Consider the following 17,556-nt stretch of genomic DNA (forward strand, 5'->3'; position numbering starts at 1 on the left):
CACTAGCCTTGAGCTGAAGAGCTGATGGACAGTGCCCAGGCTCAGAATTCAGGGCCCACGACTGGACCCAAAAAAAAAAAGACAATTATTAATAATCTGTTTGCCAGGACTAGTTGCCAAGATCTTGATATCTGTTGATTACAGCTTCAATACACCTGATCAGTACACCTGATCTTTGCCACATATATGGTATATAATTTTTATACCTATAATATGCATTAATGGAATTTTTCACTTACTGCTACTAATTCTTATTTCTTTTCCTTTTTTTTTGGCAGTCTTGGGGCTTGAACTCTAGGCCTGGGCACTGTCCCTGAGCTTCTTTTTGCTCAAGGCTAGCACTCTACCACTTAAGCCACAGCATCACTTCCAGCTTTTTCTATTTATGTGATAGAGAGAAATCAAACCCAGGGCTTCAAGCATGCTAGGCAAGCATCTACCACTAAGCCACATTCCCTTCCCTAATTCTTAGTTCATTTGGGCTTTTCCTATATTTGTTTGTTCAATTCTCTTATTATCAAACAGACACATGATCTCCTTCCCTACCCAAAAACAAGATGAGAGTGAGGGTGGGGGCTTGTAATCCCAGCATCCAGGAGGCTCAGGCCAGAGTGTTACCAGAAAGGGTCACATAATGAATTCAAGGCTAGGCTGAGCTACTAAGAAAGAGCCTGTCTCAGAAGCAAACACAAAACAAACATAAAGTAGAGGAAGCTAGAAGGACTCCCAGATGTATGAATTGAGCTCCACTTCTGGCTTTTCTGGGTGGTTAATTGGAGAAAAGAGTTTCATGGACTTTGCTGCCCTGGCTGGTTTCAAACTCCAAATCTGAAATCTCAGCCTCCTGAGTAGCTAGGATTACGGGCCTGAGCCAGCAAATCACAATTTCGGAGTCATTCATGATGATTACTTCAGGGATCTTCCACAGTTCAGGCACATCTGCACAAGTTGCTCTTGGCTAGCCATTAAACTCACTGCTGTCTCTGTCCTTAGTCCCTTGGCCCTACTGGAATTCCTCAGAGGGAGTAGAATGCATCCTGCCCCTGCTCCATCTGGAACTTAGATGGCCACGAGGACGTTGCTCACAAGAGCCATTTTATAAATGGGCAAGCTTTGGGTTCCTCATGCTCAGGCATATCCTTAGCATATTGTTGGCATGCTGGTAATGTTTGGTAAATGTTTATGTACTATCCCAAGCCACCAGACAGGAAGTCTCCAACTCCAGCTCCCAGTCCTCTCTGTGGCCCTCCTCTTGCTTTCTTTATAAGTCTTGAGTGTTTTATTTTCAGCCCTCTTCCAGGCACTTTCTATTCTCATATCTGTGCTGTTGGTACCACCACCCTCCCTGTAGTCCCTCTGAAAGATGCCTCAGACCTCTTGGTCAGCCTTCTTCCTCTACTTCTAGACATGAAAGATGTATGATAGAAATTTAATTTTCAGTACAATCATACTGGGAAGTGTCTCAGCCCATCCTTGGTGTACTGATAGGAGCTTTAAATAAGATTTAGATAAGGAAAGGATTGGAGAAGCAGACAAGAGATGTGCATAATTAAGCAGTCTTGGGCACAGTGTGGCCAAGTCTTGGTCATTATCTCAGTCCTACCCTGCAAGGAGTCTGAAGAAGTCCATATCACCTGAGGAGACAATCCAGCTCCCATGAGATGAGCGCCAAGCATGGCCCGCAGCCCCAGTTTCCATCATGGGGCAATGGATCCATTAGGGGGTGAGTCCATCATGGAGTAATCTGTCTGCAAGGTGACTATAGATTTAGGACAATGACTGAAGACTTTCATTCATCTTTGGCAGAATCTGGAACAGATGTCATAAAAGCTGAGAGTAAAGAACCTTAGATATTCTGTGGGCCTTTTACCTTAAAAGAGGGTAAGAAGAGATAGATACATTTAGGAGTACCAGTCTTGTATTCTAGAGGGATACTCCTAAAGTGATTGGCAGGCCTATGGGGCAGAAATGGGACCCAAGGGAAAGGAGACTCAAAATGAAGACAGAGGGACTGGGCTTTTGTGCAGTTACCTTGGAAACTCAAGTGAGGAGTCCAGGCTTAGCAAAAGCAGTTACTGAGTTCTCATCCTAGGTTTACCACCACACTCTGTGGGAAGTAAGGGAGTAGGGAAAAGGGGTTTAGATTTAGACAGCTGGCTCTTAAAGCACTCCACGGGGGGTTGGAGGGTGGGAGCTGGTCTGAGTAAGCAGAACTCTGACCTCTTTGAATAGAGTCAGTGAATAGATTCTTTTGTTTTTCAGTAGTCACATTAAACAGCAGATGGCTAAGTTTTAAAGAAAGATTTCTCACCAGCACTTTGCAAGCTTTGTTGTAATGATATGAAATGCATCTGTCTGAGAAAGATAAGCACAGGTAACTGATTCCCATATGTGATTTAGAAATCCTTTTCATAAGCTACAGGAAAGAAACTATTTCAGGGTTCCTTTTGAGAACTTAAAGCCTTATATGATAAGGATCTCATGGGACATTTAGTCTATAATTAGGTTCCTGAATTGCTTGACAAGATAAGCTCCTAATCAGAGCAGTTACTTCATAAAATGGGTTGATTTTTTTATAAACTTCTTCAGCCCTCTTCCTTTTTTTAGATGGACTTTTCCCTTCTTGTTTTCCCTTTGCCTTTCCTCGCTGAACTTGCCTTTGTCTCTAGTCTGCAAAGATCCAAACACATCTCGAAAAGTCGTGGGCCCTTTCTGCTTTAGAATGTCCTTCTACCTTTCTTCAGCTTAGATCCAAGTCCTTTGTACACCCCTGGTTTTAATGAGTTCAAGCTGCTGGGCCCCACCTTAATCTCAATCCTTGGACACAACCCTTGCCTCCCAGAAGACCCTGGGTGGGGAGAGGCCAAGGGCAGGTATTTTCTGGCTCTAGGCAGGTCCGAGTGTTACATTGAATCTTACAGACCCTTGCCCACTTTGGATGACAAAGGAAGTATCTAGTTTAGAAATATGCCAGAGGTGGGTGGAGGAAGGGTGTCTGACTCTCCCAGCTCTAGCTGCACAAGCCACAAGACCAAATAAGGGTGTGCAAGCCGCGAGAGTCCGTATTAAAGTTCAGAGTGCAGTGTGCGAAAGTGGGACTGGGTTTTCAGAGATATAAGCTATTACCTAACCCTACTTGAGCTCCAGCACAGCACAGCCAGACAGAACTGTCTGTCATTGTACTGGGCTGGGTCTCAGGGGAGAAGGTCTCCTGGGGTCCTAGAAAGGGAGAGGAGAGAAGGGGGCTTCCCTTGTGTGCATCTGGTGACCAAAGGAAGGGACTGATCCCCCCTCTGAAGCTTTTCCCAGAGCATTTCCATGGCTCTGCTGACCCAGCTTTAAAGAGTGCCAGCCAGGGTGAGTCATTAGACTGTGCAGGAAAGGTCAGAGTTTGAAGATACTCCCCAGTAGAAAACAACCATTATTTTTATGAACGCTCACAGGCTGTGAGGCAGGCTTGTTTACTGAACACTGAGGTCAAGGGCGGGGCTGGAAGTCTGGGGCATTTTTCAACAATTTTAACACTGTGTTTGCTAAATCTTCCCTTTACCCCCAAGGGCTTGTCAGGCTTGTATACATCCAACCAACTAGCTTGTTGGCAAGTGACCGCTTCCCTCTGCAGTGTTTGAAGGCTACCAAAATACTAACCTTTTTCTCTTTGGAGGTTTCAAAGCCAAACCTCCTTCCATACTCCTCTCTCCTTTCCATGCCAGATTCTCTCTCATTTAGCAGGTATCCAGCTCTCAACCCACTCAGTCATAAGCTTCCTAAGGAAGGGGACCATGGCTTATATCCATATTTACCTCTGAAACTTAGCTCCATGGTTAGTTAGTACAGTGAGTACTTACTTAGTCCAGGTCAGAAATACGCATAAGCTCTGGGAAGGTGGATCAGTGGTAGAATGCTCGCCTTGAATTCACGAGGCCCTGGGTTCAATTTCTCAGCACCACACAGAAAATCCAGAAGTGGCACTGTGGCTCAAGTGGTAGAGCGCTAGCCTTGAGCAAAAGAAGCTCAGGAACAGTACCCAGGTCCTGAGTTCAAGCCCCAGGACTGCAAAAAAAGAAAAGAAAAAAAGAAAGAAAGAAAAAAGGTTCAGGGCTGGGAAGGTAGCTCAGTGGTAGAGTGCTTACCTTGCATGCATGAGGCCCTGGGTTCGATTCCTCAGCACCACATAAACAGAAAAAGCCAGAAGTGGTGCTGTGGCTCAAGTGGTAGAGTGCTAGCCTTGAGCTGAAGAGTCAAGGACAGCACCCAGGCCAGTTCAGGCCCCACAACCAACAAAAAGGAAAGAGAAAAAGAGAGAGAAAGAGAAAGAAAGAAAGAAAGAAAAGTGCATAAACCAGGCTCCTGTCTATAATCCTAACTACCTAGGTATCTGAGATCTGAGGATCAAAACTAACCCAGGCAGAAATGGTATGAGACTCTTATCTCCAATTAACCACCTAAAAGCCAGAAGTGGTACTGGAAAAAAGCTAAGTGACAGCACCTAGGCTTTGAGTTCAAGCCTCAGTACTGGCACGTGTGTGTGTGTGTGTGTGTGTGTGTGTGTGTGTGTTTCACAGTCTCCCCCAACTTCCAATTTTGCTCCTTTTCTACTCCCCCACACACAACTTGGATTCCTGACACCCCTACTTCCAGATGCTCTAAGATATCTGAATGACCCTAGGCAGCTTCAGCTTTGCTCTGTTCTACTTGCTTTCTGCCCCAGGGTTCCTCAGAGTCTTGTCTACTCAAGTGTGCTCAGCCCTGAATTTCATAGAATGACTCCTGTGGAGAAAAATGCTTCCTTTTTTTCTCCTGGCAAGGAGGACAGTTCTAAGATACTTTTCATGCACCTTTTAGAGCGTCCCATGGGATCACCCAGCCAGCATCTGCAATTAGAACCAAATCAGTAAAGGCTTTCCCTTTCCCTGCTTCCCTCCCTTCAGCTCCTCATGGCCCACATTCCCCAGAACTGCTCACTGAGGTTAGGCCTTTGTCCTAGGCTCTGCTTTCCAGGAAGCTGAGGCTAGAATCTTGGGAGACTTGAATACATTCAGAGCCCTTTATGTAGAAGTTCTTACAGACATTTTGTTTTGAAAGTTCAGTTTCTTTGTATGTATTTCCTCCTTGTAAGTCTTACTGTTTTTAAGAAAACAAGCAAAATTCAAGTTTAGAGACTTGAGAGGATTAATTGGTTGTACTTTTAACCTTCCAAATCTCATGTGTATCTATGCTTTCTTTGCTTTTACTCTGAACATGCTCCAACAATTCTGTGTTAGCTTTAACATTTTTTCATAAGCCACAATTCAGGAGTTAAGAGAAATTGCTCCCTGGTGGTAAAGCAACTGAACTGCTGGCCTCTTTCTGCTCTAATTGCAGTGAATATAGTATCTCTCCTGCTCTGACTTCAGTGTTTAAGCTTCTCTATTTCCTTAGGATAAAATTCTAGCAGTACAGAATCATAGGGCACACATAATTACATATGACCAAGTTGACTTATTGTAGCAATTTAAACACCTGCCAATGGTATGTTAGTTCTCCTTACCTGTGCCCTTCTCTAAACAGACATCTTGCTTCAATATTGGGTTTCTTTCATTCTTTTTTTTTGGTCAGTTGTAGAGCCTGAACTCTGGGTCTGGGCACTGTCCCTCAGCTCTTCAGCTCATGGCTAGCACTTGGGCCACAGCACTACTTCCAGCTTTTTCTTTTTATGTGATGCTGAGGAATGGAACCCAGGGCCTCATGCATGCAAGGGAAGCACTCTACCACTGAGCCCACCTTCCCAGCCCCCGCCTATTTTTTTTGTTGGTTGTGGGACTTGAACTCTGGTCTTGGGAGCTGTCCCTCAGCTCTTTAGCTCAAGGCTAGCACTCTACCATCTGAGCCACAGCACCACTTCCACTTTTCTAGTGGTTTACTGGAGATAAGAGTCTTATGGACGTTCCTGCCTGGGCTGGCTTTGAATCCTGATCCTCAGAACTCAGCCTACTGAGTAGCTAGGATTACAGGTGTGAGCCACTAGTGCCCAGCTCTTTCATTCTTTTTTTTATTTTTTGCTGGTCCTGAACTCAGGGCTTGAATTCAGTGTTCCTATACTTCTTTTGGCTCAAGGCTATTGCTCTACCACTTGAACCACATACTTCTGGCTTTTTTTTAGTGATTACTTGGAACTAGAGTCTCAAGGGGGGGCTGGGAAGGTGGCTCAGCGGTAGAGAGCTTGCTTTGCATGCATGAGGCCCTGGGTTCGATTCCTCAGCACCCCATAAGCAAAAAGAAAAAAGCCAGAAGTGGAGCTGTGGCTCAAGTGGTAGAGCACTAGCCTTGAGCTGAAGAGCTGAGGGACAGTGCCCAGGCCCAGAGTTCAGGCCCCATGACTGGAATCCCCCCCCAAAAAAATGAAAGGATAGAGTCTCAAGGGATGGCTTTGAACCTTGATCCTTAGATCTTAGCCTCCTGAGTAGTTAGAATTACAGGCATGAGCCATGGGCACTTGGCACAAATTTTTTAATTCTTTTTGAGGAACAGAAAAGTTCACTGTATATAGGCAATTATATTGGCAGTTTGCATTTCTCCCTTGATAAATTGTCTATTTTCTTTATATAATCACCCCCTCCCCTGCTTTGTGGTGTTGGAGATAAATCTCAGTTCTTCTAGACAAGCACTCTATCACTGAGCTATAATGCACATCCATATTCCCAACAATCTTCCCTATTCTTTTTTTCTCTGAAACAAGGTCTGGCTATGTAGCCCGAGCTGCCACAAAACTCATGGTCTTTCTGCCTCCGCCTACAGAATCCGGAGATTACAGGTGTATATCACCACATCAAGTTCACAACCACCTTAATAGGTTTTTGTTTTTGTTTTCTTTTTTGTCGGTCATGAGGCCCGAACTCTGGGCCTAGGTGCTGTCCTGCACCTCTTCAGCTCAAGGCTAGGGCTCTACCACTTGAGCCACAGCACCACTTCCAGCTTTTTCTGTTTATGTGGTGCTGAGGAATCAAACCCAGGGCCTCATGCATGCAAGACAAGCACTCTACCACTGAGACACCTTCCCAGCCCCTTAATAGGTTTTTTAAATATCTTAACTAGTCCTCAGATTCCTTTTGATAGCACTTATGGAAGTTCTGTTTTGTGTTCATTCTCTTCTGCTGGCTGTCATAGGGAACCACCACCTGATTGATTTAAGCGGTAGAATCATGGAGTGGAAAGCTATAAAGCCTCTGAATTGGAAGGTCTGGGTTTAACTGTGGCCTTGCAGAGCCTAGCTCATTCAGAGCTTGCAGTTTGTCATTTGTGAATTGAGGGTTGGGCAAAATGGACCCTGCTGACTGTAATTCCTCTCAGGGGACAGTGGCACATCCAGGTAAGGGAGAGGACTCATCCACTGCCCACTGCAGTCCGTAGTTGAAACTGCAGTAACTGACACCCACCACCCCCTTGTCCCACTCAGTCCTACAGAGTTGTCATCTGAGCTTTACCTGGACAACACCTGGCCAGGAACTTGGCATCACTTCTCCTTCTCCATCTGTTTCAGGCAGTCACTCCATTTTACTTTTTCTATTTTTAGTGATATTGGTGTTTGCACTCTAGGCCTTCATCGTAGAGCCCAACTATCAGTTATTTTTTTCTTTGACCTGGTTATTTTTGAGCTAGAGTCATACTTTCTGCCTACATATACACCAATACTATGATCCTGCTGCTTTTCACTTTCTACTATAGCTGGGATGACACGTATGTACTAGCATTCCCCCCTTCTTTCATTGAGATTGAGTGTTGTGGACTTTTCTGCTTGAGCCAGTTTGGAACTTCTGGCTTCATGATCTCAGCTTCCCATGCATCTAGGGTGACAGGCAAGAACCACTGGCACTTGGCTCTACTTCATAGCTGGGAAACTCATCCAGATATACCAGCATCTAAGAAAATTCTGTATTTTTTTCATTTAAATTCCTTTAAAGAGCCAGAAGCCATTGACTCATGACTGTAATCCTAGCTACTCAAGAGGCTGACATCTGAAAACACAGTTTGAAGCAGAAGTCCATGAGACTTACCTCCCATTATCCAGAAAAACACCAGAAGTGGAACTGTGTCTTAAGTGGTAGAACACCAGCCTTGAGCAAAAAAGCTAAGGGACAGGTACCCAGGCCCTGAGTTCAAGCTCTAGTAATGGAATGAAAAAAAAAGTATTTCAAAGAAATTCTTGCTGTAAAAGCCATGAAGGGCCTTGTTAATAACTAAAGAGCATAAAAAATTATTTCAAATAAATTCTTGCTATAAAAGCTGTGAAAGCCAGGAGCCAGTGGCTCACATCTGTAATCCTAGCCACTCAGGAGGCTGAGATCTGAGGATCACAATTCAAAGCCAGCCTGGGAATGAAAGTCTGTGAGACTCTTATCTCCAATAAACCATTCAGAAAACTGGAAGTGGCATTGTAGTTCAAGTGGTCAAGCGCTCACCTTGAGCAAGAGCTGAGGGATAGTGCCCAGGCCCAGAGTTCAAGTCCCATGACCGGCCAAAAAAAAAAAAAAAAAAGCCGTGAAAGGCCTTGTTAATAATTAAAAGAAGTTTCTAGGAATTCTAAAGTCCTTTCTTTTAGGCCTGCAGTTGTATGAATTTGGAAAGCAGTGGGCTTCAGGAAAGTGTTTTAGGAAAATCCCTGTTGTTGGAGCAAATCCATGACCTGATTCTTACCTTAGTCAGATAGGATAGGCAATGAAAAATTGTTAGGTTTGGCTTCTTGAGCCTTGATTACTACTGTCATACTGGTTTTGACTGGCATACAGGTAATTTCCCAGGAAGAGGGTTTAGTTAACAAGGCAAAGTTGTAGTCTTTACAATATATGTAATCTATTCTATTTCTCGATAGCCTCCTAATGACTATGTAACTCATCATACAAATGAGTAACTGTTTTGTAATCAGGTTTTTCCAACCATAGAAGTAATTGAATTAGACTTGTCAGAGAGCATATAAGGATCAGGAAGTAAGCATAAAGCACCTTGGATTTTTAGAAAGCATAGACTTGATATGAGTTGTACTTCCTAGCTTTTCCTTTCAGCCTATGAAATGCATTTCTTCCATCCCTCTGCCTCTATGTGTTCCGCCTTTTTAGAATACTCCCTTGGTGTTGTACTCCTTGGGAGTTTACACAGTTTTTGTCTACCCTTCCTAACAGTTCTTATATGTTCTTTCTCTGTCTTTTTAATATATTTTTATTGTGAAAATACTGTACAGAGGGGTTACAATTACGGGGGTAAGATAATGAGCACATTTCTTATCAAGCATTGTAGCCTCCTGCTTTGTTTCCCCTTCCCATCCCTTCGTATCCTCCCCCACCCCTGTCCCTCCCCACCAAAGTTGTAAAGTTCGTTTTTCGTCTGTCTTTTTTTTTAAATAAATTATAAATATGTACCTTTTAGGAAAGAGCAGTCTTTTTTGTGTGTATGTATGTTTTGCTTTTGGTGGTACTAGGATTTGAATCAGAGCCTCAAGCATGGTAGGCTGATGCTACAATACTTGAACTATGCCCTATCCCTATTCTTTACTAGTTTTTTGTTTTAGTGTATTTGTCCTATAACTCAAAGCCTGAGTGCTGTGGTTGAGGCTTTTTTGCTCAAGGTTAGTGCTCTACAACCTAAGAAACAGCTCTACTGCTGGATTTTTAGTGGTTAGTTAGAGATAAGAATCTGATGGGGGTTGGGAAATGTGGCATAGTGGTAGAGTGCTTGCCTAGCATGCATGAAGTTCTGGGTTTGATTCCTCAGTACCACATATAGGGAAAAAACCTGAAGTGGCACTGTGGCTTAAGTGGTAGAGTGCTAACCTTGAGCAAAAGCAGCTCAGGCACAATGGCCAAGGCCCTTAGTTCAAGCTCCAGGACTGGCACACACACAAAAAAATTGCATCATCTATAAATTAGGAATTGGTTCAGCTATAAATATCAGAAAACTAAAACTGTAGTAAGAGCCAGCATACTGTCTGGAATGGTATGATGGCTTAGTCACCATAACCCTCAGGGCCTGAGTCTGATTTTTTGTTGTGTTTTTTTTTTCTTTTGCCATTCAGTTGCTCTGCCTTTCAAGCCTAAGATTACTTCATGAATAAAAATGGCTACTCTTATTCTAATTAGTGTGTACAAATTCCAGCCATCAAAGAGAGGAAAAAGAAAAACAGCGAAAGGTCATTCACCAGCTGTCTCTTAAGTAAAAGGCTGAAGGCTGACTCCAACACTCCTGTTTACATTCAAGCCAACAAGGCAATCAGAGCAGGATTGCTTCTCTATCAGAAAAAAGAAACTGGGCAGAAAGTTATTATTTGGGCCCAGACCTTGGAATTTTGAGCAAAGAACAACTTACATAGTTGATGTGAAAATAGTCACTTTTTCCACATTAATCTGCTTGAAATGTTCAATTTTATATTCCCTCAAAAATAAAAGGTTAAGCCAGGCGCCAGTGGCTCATGCCTGCAATCCTAGCTACTCAGGAGACTGAGATCTGAGGATCGTGGGTCAAAGCCAGTGCGAGCAGGAAAGTTCGTGAGACTCTTATCTCCAATAAACCACCAGAAAACCGGAAGTGGTGCTGTGGCTCAAGCGGTAGAGCGCTCGCCTTGAGCTTCAGAGCACAAGGACAGCGCCCAAGCCCAGAGTTCAAGCCCCACGATGGACCAAAAAATAAAAAATAAAATAAAAGGTTGCCAGGGACTGGTGGCTCACGCCTATAATCCTAGCTACTCAGCAGACTCAGACATGAGGATTACCATTCAAAGCCAGGCCAGGCAGGAAAAGTCCAGGACACTTTTTTTTTTTTTGGTTGGTTGTGGGGCTTGAACTCTGGGCCTGGGTGCTGTCCCACAGCTCTTCAGCTCAAGGCTAGCGCTCTACCACTTGAGCCACAGTGCTACTTCCGGCTTTTTTCTTTTTGCTTATGTGGTGCTGAGGAATTGAACCCAGGGCCTCATGCATGCAAGGCAAGCGCTTTACCACTGAGCCACTTTCCCAGCCCTCATATACTGTTTTGTAGAATGGGAACTTCTTTGCACAACTACTTAAAGATAATAAAAAATTTAAAAATTTAAAAAGATTCTCAAAAAAAATAAATAAAATAAATATCCGTGCTGATAACTGCTGGTAACCTGTTTAAACCAGAGTTCCAGTTTCACCTAATGTTTATCTTACCTACTGTTAGGTTTTTTAAAAGAGGTAACCGAGTAAAAACTGCACCAGCATGCACGTGGTTTTCAGGTAAGGGGTAGGTTTATTCAGTAGACCTGCTGGGACCAGGCAAGGTTGGCACTCCACGTGGCTGGGAAAGAGAGAGGAAAGAGCTAGAGCAGAGAGAGAGCTAGAAAAGAAGAGCAAGAGCGAGAGCTAGAAAAGAACAGAGCGAGAAAAAGAGAGTCTGGGCCTGGGCTAGGCCTTATGTAGGGTATGGGCGGAGAAAGGTGTGGCCACATCAAATTCAGATGTGACCTCAGCGGATGCAGATGTGACCTCTTCCAGGTGTTCCAGTTGCCTAGGTAACGCAGGTACTGGGTGGAGACTTTGCTGCGAGGAGGGTGGAGTCTACTCACCATCCAGGAGCGGACCTTACACCTATATAAAAAAAAAAAGGTAAAAATATGCAATATTTTTTTTCAGATAAGGGGTAGGTTTATTCATTGTTCGGGCTGGCACTAGGCCATCTTGGTCCTCCACACGGTGGAGAAAGGCCTGGGAAAGAGAACTGGGAGAACTGGGAAAGAGAGAGAGCTGGAAAAGAGAGAGAAAATAGCTAGAAAAGAGAAAAAAGAGCTAGAAAAGAGAGCATCTGGGAAAGGTAGGAAAGAGAGCTAGGAAAGAGAAGGGAGCTGAGAAAGAGAAGAGTAGGAAAGAGCTAGAAAAAGCTAGAAAGAGCAGAGAAAGCGCAATTTTTTTTTTTTTTTTGACTGTCTTGGGGCTTGAACTCTGGGCCTGGGTGTTGTACCTGACTTCTTTTGCTCAAGGCTAGCGCTCTACCACTTGAGCCACAGCTCTACTTTCAGCTTTTTTGGCAGTTTCTTGGAGATAAGAGTCTCATGGACTCTCCTGCCTGGGCTGGCTTGGAACCACGATCCTCAGATCTCAGCCTCCTGGGTAGCTAGGATCATAGGCATGAGCAACCGATACCCAGTACAAATTTTCATTTATAAGATTACTAAATATAATGATACTAATGTTCTATTAACTTGAAAATTTCCAGGAGAACACTGTGTGTGTGTGTGTGTGTGTGTGTGTGTGTGTGTGTGTGTGTGTGTGTGTGTGTGTGTGTGTGTGTGTGAACACTGTGTGTGTGTGTGTGTGTGTGTGTGTGTGTGTGTGTGTGTGTGTATGCCATTCCTGGAGCTTGAACTCAGGGCCTGGGCACTGTCCACTCAAGTACTCTACCACTTGAGCCACAGCTCAGCTCAGCTTTTTAGGTAGTTAATTTCAGATAAGAGTCTCCAAGCTACTCAGGAGGCTGAGATCTGAGGATCACAGTTGGAATTAGCCCAGGCAGAAACTTCTATGAGTCTCATATAGTTTATGGAAAAATACCACCCAAGCCCTGAAAACCATAACTGCCAACCCAGACTAGTATATCAGAGAAACTAGCATTCACATTCAACAGAGAAACTAAAATTTGTAATAATAAAGAAAAATTAAAGGAATTCATGAACAAGAAGCCAGCACTACAAAAATATATAAAAAGGAGGAATATAACCCGAAGAAAATAACCAAGACCAGGGAACCACATCAGACAGAAACCTAATGGAGAGTTCACTTTATTAATATGAAATGCCCTTCTTTGTTTTCCTAATTGTAATTTGAAATATGTTTTATCTGATATTAGTATTACTACCCCAGCCTGTTTATGAGGGCTGGCTTAGAAGACTTTGTTCCAGCCTTTCACTTGAATAGTTAATATTTAAAAGCCTCAAGGCCATAGTTATTGAAAGACAAGAAAAGACCAAGGAATTGTTACAGATTAGGTAAACTAAGAAGACAGCATAACTAAGCAGGCTAGATTAGATTTTGTGATGAAAATAGAGTTTCAGTAAAAAATGTTGGTGAGTACCAATAAAGCCTATAAACTAAAGCAGTTCAGTTTAAAGCATTATATCTCTTGGTAATTATACTAAGATTCTCTGGGTTTTCAGCCTTAGGAGATGCTGATAAAAGACAAGTAGCTCTTTAAACTATTTTTGTAATTATTCTATAAATCTAAAATTATCTCAAAATACAAAGTCAAAGAATTGTATTTCCCCAAAGTCCCTTAAGTACACTATAGGAAACTTCAGTGGTTTGAGAGGTCACAAATTTGAAATGTATTATGATATTGAAATAGTTATCATTATCCTGATAGAAATCCTTTTACTCTCTTAGTGTACATTCTTCAAAGTATACCTATGCCTTAAATTTGGAACCACTAGGTTAGTGGTCAGTGGCCTCTGTGTCTTGGCAGATACATATTTATTATCTGGGTACAATTTATCACAACAGTTAAACCTTCAGGTTGTTGATGTTTTGCTGCTTGTATATATTGAATTTACATTTCTGTTGTTATCTTTGTGTTATTCCATATATCCTTTTCACACCATGAATTTGTAGAGATATAAAATTTGAGACAGTAATGTTAATGAATTATCTCAGAATTGCTAACACAAATGTAAACGGAAGGAAAAGGAAAAATTGCAAGAAGTATATACTACTGAAAAGCTGAGTTATGGGCTGGGAAGGTGGCTCAGTGGTAAAGTGCTTGTGTTGCATGCATGAGGCCCTGGGTTCCATTCCTCAGCACCACATAAGCAGAAAAAAAAAAGCTGGAAGTGGCGCTGTGGCTCAAGTGGTAGAGTGCTAGCCTTGAGCTGAAGAGCTGAGGGACAGCGCCCAGGCCCAGTTCAAGCTCCACGACCAGACCAAAAAAAAAAAAATCTGAAAAGCTGAGTTTAAGTGATTTGTTGCATCAGTATATTGTCTGAGAAGAAACTCTGGAAATAATAGCTTCAAGAACTATGATGTGGGGCTGGGAAGGTGGCTCAGTGGTAGAGCACTTGCCTTGCATGCCTGAGGCCCTGGGTTCGATTCCTCAGCACCATATAAGCAAAAATAAAAAAGCCAGAAGTGGCGCTGTGGCTCAAGTGGTAGAGCGCTAGCCTTGAGTTGAAGAGCTGAGGGACAGCGCCCAGGCCCAGAGTTCAGGCCCTACAACCGGACCCAAAAAAAAAACAACAAAACTATGATGTTTTCTTTTTTTGTTGGTTGTGGGGCTTTAACTCTGGGCCTGGGAGCTGTCCCTCCGCTATTCAGCTCAAGGTTAGTACTCTACCACTTGAGCCACAGTACCACTTCCAGTTTTCTGAGTGGTTTATTGGAGATCAGAGTCTCACGGACTTTCCTTCCTGGGCTGGCTTTGAACCGTGATCCTCAGATGTCAGCCTCCTGAGTAGCTACGATTACATGCGTGAGCCACCAGCACCCAGCTGATTTTTAATGACATTTTCACAGAATGTTTCAGGATATATTTAGTAAACTGAGGGTATGGATTTAAAAAAATTACTACACAGACTCTGTATCCAGAAACCTAGATTAAATGCTAAAGAGTTATATAAATTTGGAAAAATAAATTATTTCTAACAGCGATAATTTGCTCACTAATAAAGTGGGGGGTAATGAAATACTTAAATCACAGCAGTAGTGAAGATTAAAATAAATAACAGAACAAATATCGAAGTTTCAATAAGCATCTAACAAGAATAGATATTGTTATTGCTTTTGTTGTTATTGCTACCATATTATTGTAAAATATTGGAAAAATTACCTATAACTGTGCATAAATAAAAAAATGTTCATGGAAGTGGTGCAGTGGCTCAAGTAGTAAGGCACTAGCCTTCAGCTGAGGAGCTGAGGGACAGTGCCCAGGTCCAGAGTTCAGGCCCCACAACTGACAAAAACCAAAACACAAAACAAAACAAAAAAATATTCAGTACCAAAAAAAATACAGTTTAAAAAAAAAGGTTATTAATAATGAGAAATGGATCAAATTGAAGTCTCAATCTTAGATCTGCTGATATAATTGATCCATGCACAAGGACCAAAAAAGGACAGAAGATTTCAGAGATAGGAGAAAGTAAAGAAAGATATGGCCAGGGGCCATACAGATACATTTCAGATTGATTGGCAGAGACTGGTCCTGTGATGTGATGGACAGTCCCTAGTATTGACATTTTTGGCTTTGCAGTCACATTTTTTTTTTTTTTTGGGGGGGTCCGGTCCAAGAGACTCTTATCTCCAATAAACAGCCTAAAAAAGCTGGAAGCAGAACTGTTGGTTCAAGTGGTAGAGCTCTAGCCTTGAGCAAAAGAAGCTCATGGACAGCACATAGTCCCCAACTTCAAACCCCTTTCCCACCCCCCCCAAAAAATAGACCTTTATACATTTGATCAAAGCACTATTACATTATACATATATTACTTATATATGCTATTATGGATTATTTTTGTTACTAAAGCTAGAACTTATCTAAGTTCATGTATCACTTTACCACTTAAGCCATGATCTCACTCCATTAAAAAAAAAATTGTCAGGGGCTGGGAAGGTGGCACAGTGGTAGAGCACTTCCCTTGCATACCTGGGGCCCTAGGTTTGATTCCTCAGCACCACATAAGCAAAAAGAGAAAAGCCGGAAGTGGCGCTGTGGCTCAAGTGGTAGAGTGCTAGCCTTGAGCTGAAGAACTGAGGGACATCGCCCAGGCCCAGAGTTCAGGCCCCATGACCGGACCCCTCCTCCCCTGCCAAAAAAAAAAAATTGTCAGTTGTGGGGCCTGAAATCAGGGCCTGAGTTCTGTCCCTGAGCTCTTTGTGCTCAAGGCTGACACTCTACAACTTGGAGCCACAAAGCCACTTCTAACCTCCTTTTGTCTTTTTTTTTTTTTAATCTTTCAGATAGAGTCTCATGTTAAACACTCAGGCTAGCCTGGAACTACTGTCCTCCTGGCTCTGCTTCCTAAGTAGCTAGTATTATAGGAATACACCACCACATGCAGAGTCTACTATTGTTCTTACAAAGTGTTTATCACTTTTCCTTTATTAACATATTATTTATTAACATATCTGCTTTCCCTACTTGTGGACAGAGCCCTGTCTTATTCATGCTGTTTCTTCCCCTCAGCAAGAAGCCAAAGCCCCAAGAGGGTACTGGGAAGAACTATGTATCTATTTCTAGTTGTTTTATGTCTGTAAATTGTATCTGTTTAACTGAAATCTGAGTGCCTTAAGGATAAGGAACTCCCCAACCACCAGCTTAATTCCTATCATACTTATGGGCACACATGCCCTGGAGTTTAGAGATAGGTTGGGCCTGGTTAGAAGAAGTGTTCTAGGGGTGGGAAGGTGGCTCAGTGGTGGGATACTTACAGTGCATACATGAGGCCCTGGGTTTGATTCCTCAGCACCACATAAGCAGAAGAAGCTGGAAGTGGTGCTGTGGCTTGCTCAAGTGGTAAAGCCTTGAGTTGAAGAGCTGAGGGACAGCACCCACGCCCAGAGTTCAGGCCCCATGACTGGCGGCGGCAGCAGCGGGGAGAAAAACAAAAAAAAAGAAGAGGTTTTCAAATTGTGCTTCTCACTTACAGGGACTTCCCTGATGACGCAGGAGTACAGTGGGACACAGAACTTGTGGCCAGCATTCTCCTCCAATATCAACTTGGTAAGGGGACACCTCCCTGAATGGAAAGCCCAGGAACTCCTACCTATCTTACCAGTTGGTTTCTACAAATCGGTCAGTACTAGAGTGTCTCAACTCCTGGCCTGTCCCATCAGATACAACTGGTAGTACACAGGTGAGATTAATATCAGAAAGGATGCCGCCCCATAAAGTATCTAAAACTTCCAGGGCTCTCTACTCAATTTGTTGAGCATACCTAGAAACAAATACAACTTTCAGTTCTCTTTTAGATCTTTTTTGTTTTCTTCCCTTTGTGCCAGTACTTGGGCTTGAATTCAGGTCCTAGGTGCTATCCCTTAGCTTTTTCACTAAGGACTAGGAATCTGCTACATGAGCCACAGCCTCACTAGCTGTTTGCTCATTAATTGGAGATAACCATAGACTTTCTCACCCTGTCTGGCTTTGAACTACCATCTTGAGTAGCTAGTATTACAGGGGTGAGCTGTCTGTACCTCACAGAGGACATCATTTCTTTTTATTTTGGTGGTTCATGGGGCTTGAACTCTAGGCCTGGGTGCTGTCCCTCAGCTCTTCAGCTCAAGGCTAGAGTCTACCTCTTGAACCACAGCACCACTTCTGGTTCTCCGAGTGGTTTATTAGAGATAAATATACTTTCCTAGCCAGGCTGGCTTTGAACCGTGATCCTTAGCCTCCTGAGTAGCTAGGATTACAGGCGTGAGCCACTGGCACCCAGCTTGGAAATTTTATTTGTTTGTTTATTTATTTATTTATTTATTTTTGCGAGTCCTGGGGCTTGAACTCAGGGCCGGGACACTGGCTTCTTTTGCTCAAGGCTAGCACTCTACCACTTGAGCCACAGTGCCACTTCTGGCCTTTTCTGTTTATGTGGTACTG

The 17,556-nt window shown here is 43.1% G+C and overlaps 1 pseudogene; it reads left to right on the plus strand.

The window, feature by feature from the left end:
* The window catches only part of LOC122101625, a 70,224-nt pseudogene that overhangs the window by 39,011 nt on the left and 13,657 nt on the right, over window positions 1–17,556 (plus strand).

The sequence above is a fragment of the Dipodomys spectabilis genome, unplaced genomic scaffold (genome assembly GCF_019054845.1).
Source record: "Dipodomys spectabilis isolate Male_0828 unplaced genomic scaffold, ASM1905484v1 ptg000018l, whole genome shotgun sequence".
NCBI classification, from domain to species: domain Eukaryota; kingdom Metazoa; phylum Chordata; class Mammalia; order Rodentia; family Heteromyidae; genus Dipodomys; species Dipodomys spectabilis.